This window comes from Sturnira hondurensis, unplaced genomic scaffold (genome assembly GCF_014824575.4).
Source record: "Sturnira hondurensis isolate 20B ecotype Veracruz unplaced genomic scaffold, ASM1482457v3 Scaffold0008992, whole genome shotgun sequence".
Lineage (NCBI taxonomy): Eukaryota > Metazoa > Chordata > Mammalia > Chiroptera > Phyllostomidae > Sturnira > Sturnira hondurensis.
In genome coordinates this window covers 2,501,363-2,513,642 of record NW_028081623.1, presented here as the reverse complement: position 1 = coordinate 2,513,642, position 12,280 = coordinate 2,501,363, and the positions used below count along the sequence as shown (strand labels likewise).

The window sequence follows — 12,280 nt, the reverse complement described above, 5'->3', positions numbered from 1 at the left end:
TTTAAACAGCTCTTAGAGTTTTGCACCAGTTCTTTTTCTCCCATTTTGTTTGTTCAGATACTTTAATTATAAAAATTAATTAGCAATATTAATGTTAAATGTACTTAGCTTTGTTGGATAGATTTTAGGCTTCTGGATCTTAATTTCCAAGGTGAAAAATAATTATATCATTGTTTATTATAATATTTTTATGATATGTTTTTACTATAAATATTAATCACTGAGAATTAAATTTCTTAAACCAGATAACTACTTATTAGAAATGCCATCTTCATTATGAATTCTCATATGTATTTCTGAATTTCTAATTCTGTTCCATAGTTCTGTCTCATCTTATACAAGTACAAAAATTTTTAATTTTTTAAAATTTATTTCTGTAGCATTAAAATACATTTAATAACTCATATGTCTAATTCTTTTTATTATCCTCCTTCTTCAAACTTTTTTGTTATTCCTAAACATCTATTTCCTTCATGTGAATGTTAGAATTGAGCTTGTCTAGTTTCAACAATAACTCTATATTTTTTATCTTATAATTATTTATGATAATCTGGGGGAAATAAGATATCTTTACACTAATGTTTTCATCTATCCAAAAACATTGTTTGCTTTTCTGCTTGTTCAAGTCCCTTTCATACACATCAAGCTCAGAACTCCAAAGTTGACATGATTATTTCTTTGCCACCACCGCCTACACTGCTCAATTTTCCACTTGGAGACGATATAATGGCAAGAAATATGCTAGAAGTAGTGAACATAAAATTGGCTATGTACATTATAAAGCATAAGTCTCAGTTCTAGTTGTTCTGTGACATTGACAAAGTATAATTTTTTCCATTAGAGAAATAATTGTGGAGAAAAACCTATAATCTCTTTTTGGTACTCACTAATGACACTACCAACATGTAACTTCTACTTAATGACCTTCTACTATCTTTATTTTAAATTTTTAGTTCATGTGGATAAATTAACAGAGATCACTATTTGTGTAGAAATTTTCATTTTTCACATTTCAGTCATAATTAATGTTCTCCTAATTATTACTATTTAAAAGATATAAAACATAGCAAAAACTTATTTTTTCCTCCTTAGCATCTCCTCCATGTCACAACTGCTCCATCAGCCTTTGTGTTTGTTCTCTTCTTTCCTCTTCCTTTTTCTCATTCATAATTCCTGAGAAAAGTTGTCCAAAGTCACCAGCACCCAAAGAATGAAAGAAGCAACCAGACCCAGTATGAAATGATAATTCAAGGGAAAGCAGCCAGTAAAATGGAAGGTAAGGAGGTCACTGAGAGCTGGGAGGAGGTGGCAGACAATGGGGAAGTAGGCAAATGGCTAGAAACAACCACTGAAGATCACACAAAAGGAGAGCAGCAAATCCAAATCTCCTCCCAAAGTGCCCATTGTGATTGAGGATGATAGCCTTCCTACTCCCCCACCCTCCAAAGATCCACACCCTCTAGAAGCCAGCCAGTAACAGAGCAGTCAGCAGCCCCAACTCCACCAGCAAACTAGCCCTTCCTGTCGAGTCCCTAGCACAGAGGGAGGCAGAGTACCACCATGAAGCCTATAACAGAATCCTAGGCAGCACCAGCCCCAGGAAGAGCAAGAGAAACCCATCCTGGACAGGCCAACCAGGATCTCCCAATTGGAAGACAGCAGACAGTCCAATGATGTGATCAGACATCCTTTGGGTCCTGATGGGTCACAAGGCTTCAGACAGTGCCTGATAAATGTGAACAAGAAAGGATGATAGTGCTGCCACCATCATCACCTCCTGGGTCATCCACCATGGGTTGCACTCCTGTGGCAGACAGGTGAACTAGAGCAGAGGGAAGGACCTGATTTACTTGCACTCTGATCCCCTTTGCTCCACCCACTGTGACCTTGAACCCAATGCACTGTGACCTCTATCTTCCCCCCTCTTCCCACTGTGATTGGCACCTCTACAAGGGCTGTTCCAAGTCAATAGAAAGGAAAAGGATTTAAGAGTAGAGAGTCAGACAGTGCCACTTGGCTATTTGGGGTAAAGCCAGCGCCAGCAATAACAGTTTATCATGCTCATTAACTTGGGATTTCAAAACAAATGAGAATTCCCATATAACCATCCCTGAGTGCATGTCTTCATCATCACTTAAAAGCAAGTTACATTTGGGAACTATCCTTTTTTTTCTTCCTATTTTTGTTTATACAAAGATCTGATTTGCAAGGAAAAGTGTATGGGAGGGGTTTTAGCATGTTAATGAGTCTTTAATTAAGAAAGGGTAGCTTGGTAGTCTACTTAAAAATGTTTATTGGGAAATTTACTACAAACATTCATTAACCAGTAGGTTTTTGATGAGCTTAGCTTCTGTATTCCTAGTGTTGCCCAGAAAAGGGACAGGACTCTGTAGCCCCCAGGACAGATGCCATGCCTATACCTTCCTCCCCTCAGCTAAGTCCCAGGGCATCATGGACCTGCCCAGAAACTGGGTTAGTTCTATAGGCTCAGAGACCCTGGGGAGAGTGCTGGCCCCACCTCTACTATTTTGACAGACAGAAAAAGTGAACAGACTTTCCCTTCCCATTCCCCTGAGGGTGGTTCCCTACCAGCCAGGCTTGCTACTTCTAGAAGAGAGCTGGGAGTGAGATGGTACTCCCTGAGATTAGAAGTGAGGGATGTAAGGCTTGCTCACTATGCTACTGTTAGCAGAAGGAAATCCAGCAGAGAGTCTGGCTCCAGGACTCAGCCACTAGCCTAGTGTGGTCAGAAGGTGTCTGTAGAGATGTCACAGAGATGTCTGCCATCTCTGTGATGGCATCAGCTTAGTAACTATAGCTGGTACATTTCCTTTGTGAAGTCACTACCTTGGGAGCAGACCATTCTGAATAGGTACAGGAAAAGACAAACTGTGCATTGCAAAGATTGGTGATGACAGAATGATTCCCCATAGACCTAGGTTACTCTTCACCCTTTTTCCAGAGCAAGGGCCTGGGATGAAGACAGTTTCCCCTCTTTCCCTGGAGCCTAGAAATTTACTTTGGCTATTTGAGGTGGAAAAATCTGAGGGCAGTGGCCCAGAGCAGCTATGTGTGTGTGCAATCCCATTCCTCTCAGGCTTTCTCTGGTCTTTTCTGTTCCACTGTGCCTTATTCAGTGGGGAGCCAGCCAGGCAGCCTCCGCACTCAGTAAATGAGTTTGGAGTGGTTGGTGTCACGTTTTTGTGATTAAGGCAGCTGGTAGTGCTGCCTTTGCCAAGGTGACAAACTAGGTTTTGGAAGCTCACTCCACCTTTGGTTTACCTGGCTCTTGCCCTATGGGAATGTAGGCCAGGCTCAGCAAGCCATGTCCCACAACATCTTCCCTTTAGAAAGAAGGGTCAGCTGCCAGTTGAATCAGCAACCAGTCCATAGTGCAGTCTTATAATCGTGTGAAGCCAGGAAATTGTCTATGAGTGGTGCCGGAGCACAGCTTTAGTCAGTTGAACCTACAGGGTGTTGAGTTTTACCCAGAGACTGAGAATTACTCCAAGGAGTAGGCAAGGGAGAAGATTGGCTGCTGTTTTGATAGTTTCACTGCCCTGACCAGGTTTCCTCATTCTAAATGTATAGTGTCCATCCCTCATGTAATAGTGATTTCTGGCCCAAAGTGAGACTGTCCTTTCCACTGGAGAAGGGTCGCAGGTAGGCCGGGTGGAAAGGCCAGAAGTGCTGATTGCCCAGACACTGGGACAATGTGTTCTTGGCCCTCCCTCACCTTCCCCTAGTGGAGTCAGAGAGAGGACTGGCTGATGGGTATCTGTGATTGAGGATGAAGGAGGGACTGGTGCTCCCACCTCCCTTGGCCAAAGATCTGCTCTGCCCGCTATGTGACTGTCGCCACCCACTAGCAGTCATATCCTTGGCTTCCCAGATGAAGAGGTAGCAGGCAAATTTTTCACTTTTAAAGAAATGAAAATAGGAAACTATTGTGTTATGGGAGTGGAGATGGGAGAACAGTTTGGATTTTGTGTTTGTGTATTGTTGTTGTTTGTGGTATTTGTCTGTAACTTTCCTTAAGTGCTTTAAAAAATTTTTTAAGCAAGCTACAGGCTTTGATTTGGGAAACCCCAGGAGGGGACTGGGAAGAAACTTGAGGACACTGCTCCTTTATCTGCCTTCATGGTTCTGTCCCCTTCCCCCAGCTCTTTCCTGACCCCATGAACCAGGCCTCAGACCTTCTAGCTAACTGCTTCCCATGAGCTATTAGTCCGGCTCTGCTGGTCTAGCAGGCAGCTGCCAACTGCGCCCCACACTGTGGGGTCCTGAATCAGCATATTAAGCATTTTACAAATTGTATATTAAATACATGTTTTAAATTTGTCAAAAATAATAATTCATAATATGATGTCTGAGACCTTAAATTCTATGGCCATTGCCAGTCTCCCTAGTGTCATCATAGATCATCTTGCTTTAGATACACTGCTCTTCCAGGGTTTAACTTTACCAAAGTCCTCATTGCCTCTTCCTTTGCATGTATTGAATACCCAATTGTCTTCCCACTTCTTCAGTTTGCTAACTCTCACTCAGTCTTTAACCTTCAGCTTACTTAAATAATGCCCCCAGGGAAGCCTTTCTAGACACCTCAGACAGTTTGGTAGCCTTGTCATACAGTCACATTCCATATTTTACTTTTCATTAATGAGGCTTGTTTTAGCTTTGTCAGAGTAGGTCAAGGTAGCTTTTATACTGGGGGTAGGTTAATCTCACTAGTAAAATATCACTTTTGGAAACTGTACTCAACACTGCAAATATTGAATGTATCTCAGCTCTATTCATTGGAACTTGAATATTTCCCAGCCACAAGTGAGCTCTGGGAATTTTTCAGCTTATAGGTCTCTTACTATTTTTGCTCAGCCTTATTGATTTTCATCCACAGATTCAAGTTAATCTTTCATGCATCTTTCTGGAGCTCAATCTCTTAAGAACTCCCCTTTCTCCTATACCTTTCCTACCAGATTCTAGACACTCAGCCTCCCAAAACTCTGATTGGTCCCTCCAGCTCAGCAAGATCACCCTGTTTTCCTTGGGTACTTCCTCTCTTACACTGTAGTGCAGAATATGTTTCTAGAGATAAACCAGGATAGTCATAGGGCTCACATAGTTTGTTGCTCTTATCTCAGGGTCCATGATCTTCTATTATGTATTGTTCAATAGCTTAAAACAATTGGTTTCTACCTTTTGACTAGTATTTATTTATGGCAAGACAGCAAGTCTGGTTCTAGTTCCTCTGTCACAATTGAAAGCAGGTCTCCATAATTTTATTTAAATCTTAAAGAGAATAGGGATGAAAAATGAATGTAGAAATCAAGTATAAGTCTATTATAACAATCAGTGAGAAATGGCCTAGGATGGTACTAATAGATATGGTTAGAGGTAGATCACTTGAAGATATATATGTATATATGAGGATAGATTAATGGGAGTTAGGGGCTAAGGAGGAGAGCAGTCTCAAAGAAGTCTCTCAGCCATTTGGGGTAAGCAGGTAGGTAGACGTTGGATCAATATAGTTAAATGAGGAGTAAGAGAATAGAGAAAGTTAAAAGGAATAAGATCAGAAGCTCAGTGTGAGATACCTATGAAATATCCAGGTAAACAGGTAACTAGGCTTTTGTAAGGCAGAGGAAGTTTCAGCATAGAGACACAAATTTACAATCTGCTATGGAAGATGTGTCAGAACAAGCATCAGGACATCAAAGACTTGTAGGTCTCAGCCATAGTGTATAGTGTTTATTGGGGAAAGCAGCCACGCCAAGATCTACATTTTTAAGCCCCTTTTATATAGAGATGTGAGTGACTAGCTCCCCCTACCCCATAAAGATATATACATGAAAATGATGTGTGCTTCTGAAATGAAAATGATTAACAAACTGTTGAGTTTTCACACAGTCTTGTGTTTCATCTGCCAATGAAATGGAAAAATCTCTTGTTATCTGTAAGACAAAAGATCCATGAGACAGAAGGATCCAGGATCCCCAAATGACTGTATAGAAGACCCCCTGATGAGTAATGCATCTACACTAGACTGTAATGTGAGAAAGATATTATCCTTCATTGAGTTAAGCCATTAAAATCAGAGTTTTATGAGCTCTAACAGCTAGCATTATTTTAACCTACCAGGAGAGAATAAGATCACCTAGAGATAGAGTGAGAAATTAGCCAAGGCCTCTATTATTCTATAGTCAGATAGAAGAGTAATAGCCCCCAAATATATGGATTAATAGTTGACATAGAGATAAGAGTAAAACTGAAAACAAGCAATATTACTGCAATCAAGAAAAAAAGTATTTCAAGAGAGAGGGAACAGTTAATTGGGTCAAAAGTTGATAAAGCTCAAGAAAAACTAAAATATTACTCATAGGAATTAACAACATGAAAGGAACCATTAGTTTTAACAAGAACTAATTTTGGGGAAAATGACTGAGGTATAAATATATGCAAAAAAATGTAGGGTAGAAAAACAAGAGTTAAAGATGATTCATGGTTCAAGAAGGGTTTGTTTAGTTTATTTTAAATATGGGGAAAATATTGTCCCCAACTTAAAATCAAATGTTAATGCTGAAGGAAAAGTATAATAATGAAGGCAGAGTAGAAGAAACAGAAAAGCTAGATGGCAATTGAAGAGATGAGGGCCTAGAGCGAGTATGTGATCCATGTGTATATAGAGGTATTAGTCTTTGATAGGAACAGAGCAAGGTACTTCCTTAAGTAGAAGGAGATGGAAGTCAGAATAGGTGCAGCTAGAATTACATTTGGAGATATAGGGATAGAAATTGTGCAGCTCCACAATGTGCCTTTTATTTCCTCTTTGAAAGTTTTCCACTGAGGGCTCGGGGTACAAGGGTGAAAAACGGTCAGATATTTAAGGACAGCGGAAAAAGAATAGATTAGTATAGTTAAAGAATAAGCTGACTTGGAAAATGAGATCAGGTTTCTGTTAGACCTGGAATACATTTGAGTTTAATGATTATAAATTTGTAGCAAAACCCATTTACCCTATTTTGGATTTCTCTTGCAGTGCCCTAGCTCTCACCTAGAGGCATGAAGAAATGATGTAGCTGGAGTCATCCTAGTGTGCAATTTTGTCAAACAAGGGGAAGTGAATGTGGGATATAAACAGTGGGACACTTGATGAATTGTAGAGACAAGACTAAGAGTATAGGGAGGGAAGTGCAGGCAAGAGATGTCTGACAGATGGGAAATAAGTATGGAGATAAATAGACTGGAAATCACAATAGTGTTGAAGCAAAATCCTGTTACAATTAGTTGAATAAAGAGGTTAAGTCATTAATTGTGGTTTGAGTGGATTATTTAAATGGATATTTTTGGAAATTAAGAGGCTTTAGAGGTAGAAAATTTCATGGTTTATGTGGAGTGTGTAGTAACTGGAATGGAAATGAAAATCATCAGAGATGAGGAGTATATTAGTTTTGGTAGGAATGGTTCCTGCACTCATGGAGTCACACAAACACCAGGGCCATATTCAGGAAATACAAAATACTGTGGGAGCCTATAAGATAGTCTGTGAGCTTCCTTCAAATAGCTTTAATCAATGTAAATGTCTGGTGCTTCTTTGTCTGCATGAGTGTTGAAATAATGTCTATTTTAGTTATTGTTCTATCTCTAGGATCTAATGTGGTTCCTGCCACATAAAAGGGGCTTGATAAATATTTACATGTGAATAAATGTATAAATAAGTAACTGAATAAAAGGTGATCTGGTAGCTACTTCCCAAGATGACTCCCAATGAACTTTGAATATGAATTGTGTTTAAGAGTAGATTATTTAAATGGGTATTTTTGTTAAATGGATATATGCTAAGAACACCTGAATATAGGAAGTATTCATATCCTTTTGTAGTCAAGTCTTATACTGTACCAGAGTTAGTCTGCATGACCAGTAGGCTACTGTAAAAGTGAAGATGCAGTTTGTAAAACTTGCGGCCTTCATCTTTGATCACTTGCGCTGGTAGAAGCTATGTCATGAGCAGCATATGATGAGGAATTAAGGCTTCCTGACAAGAAAGATGCAAGTGAACTTGAAAGGAGATCCTCCAGCTCCACTGAAGTCTTCAGCCAACAGCTTGACTGCAAGCTTATGAGAGAGACCCTAAGCCAGAACCACCTAGCAAAGCCACTCTTGGATTCTTAATCACCAGAAACTGTGAGATAACTATATTAGTTGTTTTAAGCTTTTAAACTTTAAGGCAATTTGTTATGCAGCAATAGCTTTCTACTATGGATGGTAAGCTATTTTTACAGAAAATGTCAGAACTTGTTCTCCACTCTTACTCCATCAAGGAGAAGAGTTACCCCAGCTTATGCCATTGTTTCTGCCCTTACTTTTGATTGATATTTTCCATGAAGAGGCATTCTTTCAGCCTGTAAATGTGGGTAGGAATCAGATCTAAACAGTTGCCCTCTAGTCTCAGGGATCATTTACATTTTTTCTTCATCTTTGCATAGAATCATGAACAATGTCTCCCCTCTCTATAGCATAATAATTTTAAGAGTCTGGTTTTTCTACTTTAGTAATAAAACTATTACATGAGTACAAATTTTATATTTAAAGGCATAAAATACTGCTAAATTATGGTAAATTGATTTTTTTATTTTGTGAGATATTGTGTAGGGTGATACAGAAGGCATAACAATTTGAAATTGCAATGATTGCCCAAGCCACACTGATTTATCACCATATATGGCATGTTCATCTACAAGCAAAATCAAGTCAATGCAGTAAGTCATAATGACACAAGCCACAAAGTGTACTTTCAGCATAGGATGACTCCACCAAAGCTTAGCTTTGTTCATCCCAGTTCTCATTCTGTGTAATTGAAACTTCAATAATAACAAATACAAAATAAATTAGAAGCTTTAGGGGTAAATAATATTAGCTATAATACAGTTTCTATTCAAGTCAAATATGTTTTTAGTTCATCTCATTACTTTAAAAAATAAGGCATTACATGATAAAACCTATTATATTAAAGATAGTTTAAAAGTTTACTGTATTTTTATTAGGAAAAAACAGTACAATGAATTGGAAGGAAGACAGCATGTTATTTTACAAACATGCATGTCTATTTTCCATAGATAATTTAAACAATAATTCCAGAATAAAAAATGAATATCATATTGACACAGTAACTTGAGAATTTCACAGGTACATTTTTAATATAACTCTTTCATAAAAATATAATCTTACCATATGAGGTTTCTCATCTGTATAAAAATGATAACATATAACAACTAAATTTTTAGGTATTATATTGTTTCCTCTACATATGTAATAATAGTGAGTAATGTTTACATTATATCTTACTTAAGGTTAATAAGTGAAAGCACATGGACCTATCTTCATTTATGAAAGTGAGTGAATACTGCAGGATTATTACCTTTTTGCCAAATGTTTCATATTTATGAAAGATATGATAAATATAAAAATATAACTGGTGCAACATGGTCTAACTTATATATCTCATTTTATGTAGTTTTACTTATGTCATAGTAATACCCTGTGATCTACTTTACATTTGTATTATTTAATAACTGGGTGACATTAAATTCTTCAGTTATATTTGACTCATAAGAGGGATTACTTTGAAGAATAATTAGCATTGTGAAATTTTCACTAAAATCATTTCAACACACATTTAAACTTGTTCTTGGTTTACCTGCAATGTAGGCATGTGTCATTGTACTTTTCAACTCACCTCTCCTGAATTATAGCTTCAAAAATCAACACATCAGAAAGGAAATAGAGGGCCCATAATTTTTCATCAAAAAGCCATTTTCATAAAAAGAAAGAGAGCACATTCTTAGGCATATCCAACAATAACTTCTGAAAATATGTTAAATGAGAGAATTACGAGAATTGTAGCAGAAGAGTAATCTCAGTGCTTATATGTGTCCATGTTTGCATGAAAGACTTTAGCATTTCCACACAATATTGACAGAAAGCAGAAATGCAAGAGATGCATGCATATGCAATATATATTTCAATTCTGGATTTTTACTCTAGTATTTTGAAAGTCAGTGCATCTCTTTAAGCCCTAAATTAGCTCTGCTGTCTCCAGATCTGGGGACCTAAACTTATTTACAGGACCTCGGGCATCATTATACCATTCCATTTTGAATACATATCAGCAAAGAACTCTCTGTAATTCTCTTACTATCCTACAGCTATAAATTACTTCCCCAAGGCTTGCTCTTAGCCCAACATCTTGTATTCAGCGCTATTTATTCAGAAATCCCCAACTTTGCAGAAACAATCAAAATATGTTCTTCATATTCCACAACATTTTTAGTCATCATGGAATTCAAATTAATATAACAATGTAATCAATGTCATATCACTATGTACCTAACAGAGCAGGAGAAGGAAGAAAGACAGAGACAGAAAAAATGTATGAATGAGTAAATTATAAGGTCGCAACTTCATGAATATCACAAAGTGAATGTGCATTCACCAGTATTAACAACCAACCAGATCAAGTGATGGAGTAGGACAATCTTGGAAGGTTCTCATGATGCTTCCCTTCAAAAATAGACACTACTCTTTCTTAAACTATTCTTTGTTTTCCATATCTTAAGGAATTGGCTCACACATCTTGGAAGCAGGCAAGTCCAAAATGTGTAAGGCAAGCTGTTAGGCTAGAACCTCAGGCAGAATTTGATGCAGCTTTCTTGTGGCCTAATTCTTCTTTTCTGGGAAATCTCAGCTTTTACTTTTAAGGTGTGCAACTTGTTGGATGTGTTTTATCTTATTATTACGAGTAACCTCTTTTATGTAAAATTAATTGATTGTAGATATTAATTGCATCTGAAAAATACCTTCACATCAAAGATAGATTAGTGTTTAATTAAATAGTGGAAATGACACACAAATTAACCATTACATCACCGTTACAACTAGTGCTTTATGAACATGTCTTTTGAGAAACATGTATATGCAATTGGGGAAATTAATAGCAATCATACAGAAAAAAATATTATAAAAGGGTACCACAAACATGTATTCCAACTAATTATTTAAAATAGATAACTAGATGGTCTCTAGAAAGTTACAAACTATAGAAATTGACTCAAGTAAAATAGAATACTTGAGTAGATCTTTAAGTAGTTTCCTGTGACAACTAAAAAAATAACACCACAAATTTGGTATCAAAACAATAGAAATTTATTTCCTCAGAGTTCTCAAAGCCAGAAATGCAAAATCAATGTAACTGGGCCAAAATAAGAGAGTCAGCAAGACTGAATTTCCTCCACGGGCTGTAGAGAAAAATCTGCTTTTACCCCTTCAGGTTCTGGTGGATGCAAGTTTTCCTTGGCTTACGGCTGCATTATGCTGATTTCCAAGGCCAACATGATCAGATCTCTCCCTATTCTGTCTTCAAAATACCTCCTCTTTAGTGTGCGTGCCTTATTGTCTTTCATCTGTCTCAAATATGCCTTTGTCTCTCCCTCTTACAAAGATTCCTGTAGTTTAGTGCATTTTGGATCCAACTAGATAATTCAAAATAAATCCTCATTGCAAGATCATTAATTTAATCACATCTGCAGAGACATTGTCATATGAGGTAATGGTCACAGGTTTTACTGATGAGACCAGGCTATTTTGAGGGCATATTCTGTCTAACACAGACTGTTAATATGGATGACTCAGTATTCTACATCATAAAGCACTCTACATCGTAAAGCATTCCTGTGCAACATATTACATTAATAATGGAAAATCTTCCTCAGAATAAAAGCCTAGGCACCAGTAAAGCTGATGAATTTTATAAAATGGTTAAAGCAGAATTAACACTAATCCTTCAAACTCCAAAAAATTAGAGGTTCATTCTCAATTCATTCTATCAGGTCAGAAATATGCTGAAACCACAATCAGACAAAGACATCACATAGAAGGAGAATTATGGATTAATATCTCTTGTAAATATTGTCACAATAATCCTCAACAAAATAACAGAAAACTGAGCCAGTAATGTACTAGATCGGATCAATGTAATACATTATTTTAAAGAAAATTACAAAAACAATGTCACCACCTGGATAGCCGCAGAAAAAGAGGTAAATAAAATGCAACATACATTTCTGATAAAAATTACACACATATACATTACATAACAAACTAGGATTACAAGGGAGTGGTCACAACCTGATAAAGCTTTGTATGAAAACCCTCTACTTTTTCCATTGTACTTAAAGTTAAAAGACAATGCTTTTTCCTAACAAAAGGAACAAGACAAGAATATCTG

At 37.2% G+C, this 12,280-nt stretch overlaps 1 pseudogene; it reads left to right on the top strand.

Moving 5' to 3' along the window:
- The first annotated feature begins 1,269 nt into the window (after positions 1-1,269).
- Positions 1,270-1,753, top strand: LOC118993980 (SUZ domain-containing protein 1-like; annotated as a pseudogene).
- Positions 1,754-12,280: the final 10,527 nt, after the last annotated feature.